Genomic DNA, 7,762 nt, shown 5'->3' on the forward strand with positions numbered 1-7,762 from the left:
AAAAAGCCAGTAAACATGAAAATCATTTCGAAACAGGAAATGAAGGTGGTGGGATCTAGTATGATTCCAAGGTCTGAGAGGTGCACAGTGTCCAAGAAACCCACACATCTCATTAGTGAATAAGTATCTGTGGTTAAGGCTGAGATAAAAATTATTATCTTTCTTTCAATGTATGTGTATTATTTTCAAACGGCTACTAAGTTAGTGTATAAATACATTTTAAGTTGTTTGGACCTAATCATTCAATTCATGGCACTGTTAGTTAGTTATTTCAGCCGAGGAATCAATTCAAAAACATACTGAGATATTTAATGCCTTAAATAAAAAAGGGTTGGGAACTTCTGCAGAAAGCTACCCAATAAATGTTAGTTTCCTCTTAGACTTCGCGTTCTTTCTCATGATTGACCCTCCTCCACAAAATTTAGACAAATCTAGCTATGTTCTCACTGGCAATACTGACTACTATTGTCAGCCTTTGTAATTTGGTGGGGCCTTATAAGCTCTGACCAGTAGGATTTGAAGGTTATGAACCCTCCATTCACTCTATTCTTCTACCAAGGTGTCTTACTGTTGTGAAGAGACAGTGAAACCACAGGACCCAAGTAACCTCAATGGTCAAGTTAATATATGGAAGAAACTTTCCTAGAGAGTCACCTGGGCCCACTGAGTTAAGCCAAAGAGATCTGGAGGTTTGTTTGCTGTGAAGCATAGGCTTGTTCTATCTTGAGTAATACTCAAACTTGTTTCTGTCTTCTCCACCACTCCCCTAAATATGGTTTTCTTACTCTTTTTATGTCTAGTTCTAAAAGGTAATTGGATAATAGCTGGTATTGTAGAAAAGTTGACCTGAATAATAAAGTCTGAATGGTGGAAAGCTCAAAGAACAGTTAACAGCATCAACTAAACCAGTCCAATCAATAATTATTAACAGCATCAACTAAAATATAGTGTGATTCTCCATATCACAAATTAGACAAGAACACATTCATTCAGTCAATGCCAAGCTGGGGTTTACATCTTAAGGGTTTAAAAGACAATTGCAAATGTTTTAACAGTACGATTTCATTTAGGTACAAGGATATATACAATATGATAAAGCCACTTTTATATAAAATGTTAGAACTACAGATGTTCAATAACAAAATATTTTCTATATTCATGAAAATTTTGCCATACATCAAAAGTAAGAAAGCAATACAAACAGGCATACATTTCCATGGTGGGGACATTTCTGACTGGGCTAGAGCAAGTAGAGGAAGTCATCTCTTCCATTGGTTATAGAGTGAGACTACAATGAGGATAGTTTTTAACAGTAGATGTGCTTTAAAAGGGAAATTTTAAAAAATTCCTTCACACTTCAGATATTAGAAAGAAGATGAGGCTGACTGGAAGGAAGTCAGGAAAAGGAGAACTGCATTCATTAAGTTCTCAATGTTAACTGAATACTGTCATGTGCATTCCAGAAATGCTACCAGGTAACTGGAACCTGGTATGTGTTGAGCAAGTGGCATCTGTTGCCTATTATTAAGAGTAGAAATCCAAGCACTTCTGCTCACTGTGTCTTGGTATTGCAGTTGTCAAGCACTGGATGGAATACTACTTTCCTTCCACAGAGATGAGACAGAGCAAGATCAGCTTCAGTAGTGGGTGTCAGTATCCCATGGCCAGCTGGTCCCTCCTAGCAGCTGATGCAAAGCAATTGGCCTGATGCACCCCTGTTGTGCTGTTGCAGAAAGACCTCATCCCCTTCCCACAGTGGACAGATATATACTTGTGGAGTTGGCGAGATGCCATACAACACACACACTTAAGCAGAACAAAGGAATGCACATGAAGCCTGAAACAGGAAGGTTATTCCCCCACAAGATGACAAGACCAGTACAGGCTGTGAAAACTCTTTATCTCTTGGTAAAATCGTATTCTAGGTCCAAGATCTGTTCTTATGAAGCAAGAAGGGGTTGAAAGATTGTCCTCAGGATGGTAGAGCATATCTTAGCAGAATGTATAATACATCTGAATAGTTGAAGTAAAGAATACCTTTTAAAGAATGAAGTAGTGTGAGGTGGAGGCAGTGAGGAGGGGTATGGAGAAGGGGTATCATAGAATTAAGTTGGAATTAGATCCTTGAATAAAGAAAACAATATAGAGTATTAGTCATTGTTCACCAATATTTACCCAGCCTCAACCTTTTGGTAGGTATTCATTATTTTAATTGAATGAATGAAAGAAGGAAAGATTTGCTTGTAAGCATAGGAAGCTATCAAAATTTTCAATAAAGAGGCGTTTAACGAACATATCCAGCAGCAGTGACAAAACTCTACTGTTGAAAGAGAACAATGTAGGTACTCTGCCTACAGTTAGTAGACTCTTGTAGTAAGACAGGTTAGGGGAGGTGAAAGTCTAAAAAACTAAAAGATGAGCACTGAAGATTGAGAGAAGCTGTTAAACAAATTTAGAAGGACCAACAAAATAATCTAGTGGTCAACTGGATGTAGAAGTGGGAGTTCAAGGATAAATATGAATTATCTAGCAGTTTGGGGAGGGGAGAGTTGTTGCACAAATGGTGATGCCACTAATTGAGATAGAAAATGCAAAAGAAGACAAAAATAGGAGATAATGAGTTTGATGTTGAGTTTGTTTCATTTACATCTTAAAAGGATACAAATGGCAATGTTCAGGAGCTCCAGAGAGAGGGTAGGCTGTCAGCGAGCAGTGGGCATTGAGAGAAGAGCTAAAGACAAGAGAGTGAAAGAAATCACCCAAGGAGAAAGTCTAGGACAAAATGAGAAGAGACTTGCCAATATATGGGAAGTACCCACATGCCATGTAGGAAGAAGAGAAAAAGCTAATGAACGTGCTTGGAAACAAATATATTGGAAGAGGGGGAAAGGGAACTAAGAAAATGATACACTGCAATGAAAAAAAGAAATTCAAAAGGGAAAGTCATTAGCAAGGAGTTGTTAAACTGGATGGGAACTAAAAAGTACCCATTGGATTTGGCCTTTGGGACATCACAAATCTCAAGAAAACAGTATGATCAGAAGGCAGATCACAGAAAAAAAGCCAGCTTCTTCTTTATTTAGGAGAATAGTAGATACAAAAGGCAGATTATGAAAAAATAACTTTTAAAATCTTGACAAAAAGGACAGACAATGTCAATCAACTTGGCATCAGCTTATCAGGTATGATTTGAGAAATGCTGGAAAACACTGCCAGCGGTAAAAAGAACTTTCCGCATGGCACCCATAGTTTATTATCTAAAATTCCTCCTGCTATACATTGCTATTTTAAGTCATAAAGTTATTTTTTTCTTTTCAAGGATCTTCTTAATAAAATGCAATTATTCCTGAAAACAGTAATATCTTAAACTCTCCCTCTGAAGTGTTAGTTGACAATGATTTAACAGAGAAAATGTTGTCTAATAAGACACCAAAGGCGTCTTGGTGTTTGGCAAATAGGAAAAAGGAAAGGGCCTATTAAATGAGGATCTCTGAAGCCTCAAAGAAATAAGCCTCCAGGTGGGTGCAGTAACTCAAACCTGTAATCCCAGCACCTACTATGTATCTAGTATTTAACAGAATAGTGTTTGAAGTTAGAAAAAAGAAGAATCAGAGTTAGGTATTATTTTAATTGAAAAGTAAGTTTGTGGCATGTAAACATGTAACAAGTAATTGTATTAAATACAAATTATTTTCTTTCCAGTCTGCCATATGTTCATCTTATTAGAAACATAAATGCCACAGTGAGAATAAAAGTTCTCAATACACTGAAAATCTTTTCTCCATCAGGGAAAATTCTCATGAATATTGACTAGGGAAAAGAAAGAAAAATGTAATAAACATATCATCTGTTTTGCTTATGGTTTCTTTGTTTTGTTTTGTTTTGTTTTGTTTTTTGAGATGGAATCTCACTGTATTGCCCAGGCTGGAGTGCAGTGGCACAATCTCGGCTCACCGCAACCTCTGCCTCCCAGGTTCAAGCAATTCTTCTGCCTCAGCCTCCCAAGTAGCTGGGACTACAGGCGCCTGCCACCACGCCTGGCTAACTTTTGTATTTTTAGTAGAGATGGGGCTTCACCATGATGACCAGGCTGGTCCCAAACTCTTGACCTCAGGTGATCCGCCTGCCTCAGCCTCCCAAAATGCTGGGATTACAGACGTGAGCCACTGCGTCCAGCCGCTTATGTTTTATTTTAAATCTGTCATTAGACCTAAATAAGTTCATTTACCTTCACCATGTTTGTGGCTACTACAAAATAATAGTTCCTTATTGTAGATACTTCCAATTATTAACCAATTATAATATAACCTTATCAAAAGTTTAAAGAAAAATATTTTTTCACTTCAAAAGTATGTATCTATTTATGTCCCTGATTTTTTTTGTTTTTTTAAATTATAAAATGCCTGTATTATGCTATGAAACCAAAACTGCTCTTTAAAAGTCTATTTTTTTAATGCTTGCAGGCAGGGATTATGTTTATTCATAGCTAGAAAATGTATTTGTTGGAGATGGATAGATAAACTTTTACCTATTTTTTTTTTTTTTTTTTTTTTTTTGAGACGGAGTCTCGCTCTGCCGACATCCGGCTCACTGCAAGCTCCGCCTCCCGGGTTCACGCCATTCTCCTGCCTCAGCCTCCCGAGTAGCTGCGACTACAGGCGCCGCCACCTCGCCCGGCTAGTTTTTTTGTATTTTTTGGTAGAGACGGGGTTTCACCGTGTTAGCCAGGATGGTCTCGATCTCCTGACCTCGTGATCCGCCCGTCTCGGCCTCCCAAAGTGCTGGGATTACAGGCTTGAGCCACCGCGCCCAGCCAACTTTTACCTATTCTATCACATTATTAATTAGTTGGAGAATCTGATAAGTCTAGATCTACCACTAATTTAAAAAATAGGTTTTTAATTCAAATTTTACAATTCATTTCCAATTCCAAATTTTAACTTTAATATCTGGTACAAGAGAAGTAACTGGTGTATTGATTATTTAAAGGGTACGTCACATAATAAGAATCACAACTAACACATACAGTGTGGAGATCTTGCATACAACTCACATGCAGCTTCTTGGGTATCAGCTCTTGGGTACAACTCACATGCAGCCTCTTGGGTACTGCCAAAGGAACTTGAATTGCTGCCATGTGTTATAAAATGTGGCAATGTCCAGCAAATTTAAGACTTTTGATTGCTCTTTATCCCAGAAATTTTATTTCTAGAAGTTATTCCAGTGAAATAATCATGAATATAGGCAAGATATATTTACAATGATAGTCATTACAGTAGTGTTTATTGAAAAATTAAAAATTTCAATATCCATCAATAGGGGATGATTCAATAAATTATGATGTTCTCATGTGAGGAAATAATATTTCTGTATCATAACATAGAAAAAAATGATGAAAATGTTCACAAAAAAATTGTTAAGTTAAAAAATTCAAAGTTTAATATATATGGTATAACAAATTTTCTTTTAAAAATATAGCTTAGAAATGAGTAGATATAGATAATGAGCAGAATAAAGACTTGAAGGAGCAGCCCATTCAAAGTTTTCATTCATCTGAAGTATGTAATTTCCTCCTAACTGTGTTAACCTCCTAACTAGTCTTCATCTACTCCTGACAGATTGTTTGTGTGTTTGTTGGTTTGTTTGTTTGAGATAGGATCTCGCTGTCTGCCCAGACTGGATGGAGGGAAGTGGCGCCATCTCAGCTCACTGCAACCTCAACCTCCTGGGCTCAAGCAATCCTCCCACCTCAGCGTCCTGAGTAGCTGGGACCACAGGTGCACACCATCACACCTGGCTTACTTTTGTATTTTTTGGTAGACAGGGTTGTGCCATGCTGGCCAGACTGATCTTGAACTCCTGTGTTCAAGTGATCCACCCGCCTCAGCCTCCCAAAGTGCTGGGATTACAGGCGTGAGCCACCATGCCCAGCCTACTCTTGAAGAATCCTTCTTCTAGACTGCAGCCACATAGTTCCAAAATGTAAATCCTATCACGTATTTATTCCTAGTTAGAAGTGCTTAAAAATGTTTCTTCTACTTTTATAATAAAGAAAAATCTCCTTCTTGCAGTACTTTTTCCCTGCCTGGTTCTCTCTCTCTCTCTCCCCCCCGACCCCCACCCCTTCTTGTCACTCTCCTCCAGATCTCTTAACTTCATTATCTGCATTCCTAACAACTGCATCCTAAAATTCACTTCAAGTAGACCAGGTGAGGTATTCTTATCCTCTTGGAAATAGGCATTGTTTTTGTCCTCCCTAACTCTGCACAGTGCAAGAGGTTCCAAAACTCCATCCCTAAAGAGGAATTTGCATTTCCTATCACACCTAGAAGCAGGCAAAAGGCTTTTCAATCAACCCTGAAGCAAGGTCTTGGCTAAAGAATAAACAGAAATGCACAGAGGTAGCTGGTCTCACTGAATGGTTTCTTTGGTAGGCTGTTTGGCTTACCAGAACAAGAGCAGGGTTGCCACCATTTGGGTATAGAAAGTAGAGGATCTACCTTTTCCTATCTGTCTCTGAATCGTGGTCATAAAAGAATGCTGATATATTAGCAACATTCACAGCCTTTTCCCATCACCTCTACCACTCACATCATCTGTGTGTTTTGGGGAAAATCCTTTAACCTCTCAGTACCTCAGTTTTCTATACTGTAAAATAGAAGTCGAACTCAGTCATATGTCGATTTCAACATTTCTTTCTGATAGCTGTACTCTAAAACTTGCTGCCCTTTAGTGTTCACCTTGACTTGCTTTCACCTGTGTACAAAATTGGAAATGCTGGACACACCCTAGTTTTTCCTGATCCTATAAAAACCGTGGGAATTGACTTGACCAAGAGATGCCAAGAGAAAAAAAATTTGTGAGAAGTAGACAGCACATGGCATTGACAGATCAAGCAAAGCAGTTAGCCAGTTACATACAAATCCACAGGCCAGATCTAGGCAGCTCAAATGTTTCATGAATTTCAGAGGCTGGATGAAAGTCTGAACTTGTAAGGGCTGTGTGTATGTACGTGTGTGCATAAACATCTTGTGTAGGAAACCTCCGAAAATGCAGACAATCCCTCTTGTCCCAAGGCCTAGACTGATCATGGCTACAGTGAGAGAAATTCGACAAGCTGTGGGACAGGACACCTCAGGAGGGTGATAGACTAACAGACCCTAATCCTCACAATAACCCACATTAAAATTCCATTGAATAGACACTCATAAAAGGGAAATGACACGTCCTGCAGGGAAAAACCAAGGTAGGCAGTGAACTCTTTCCCTGATAAGTTTTCTTACCAGTCTTTCTGATTTTACAACATGATATGTTCTGAGCCTTTTAGAGAAATGGAGGTTTCTTATTTCAGGCTAACTGCTGCTAATCTGTTCCAAATGTTAACGTCACAAGTAAGATCTGGTAATCATCGCTGTATTGAATAGATAATAGGAAGAGAGCTGACCACCATCTGGTTTGGTTCATAATACAACTTGCTGCCTAATATTGCAGAATTTGAGTTGGAAGTCCCCTGCATTTCATGAATACCACAAAAAAAGAATTTAAACAAACAGTGCTCCCCAATAGGCATGTGTCCTTATTTATAGTGCTCTATAGGTTTGTGAAATATCACATTACTAATTTTGGCAAATTCCAGGGTACATAAACAGGCCAAAACCTCTTAACATAAATTATGCCAGAGCTGCCTAATGATAATTCTGAAAATTCATGGTGCTGGTTTTCCAGAGTTATGACAGAAAACGATTCTGGAAATCAGAAACAA

The sequence above is a fragment of the Macaca thibetana genome, chromosome 8 (genome assembly GCF_024542745.1).
Source record: "Macaca thibetana thibetana isolate TM-01 chromosome 8, ASM2454274v1, whole genome shotgun sequence".
NCBI classification, from domain to species: Eukaryota; Metazoa; Chordata; class Mammalia; order Primates; family Cercopithecidae; genus Macaca; species Macaca thibetana.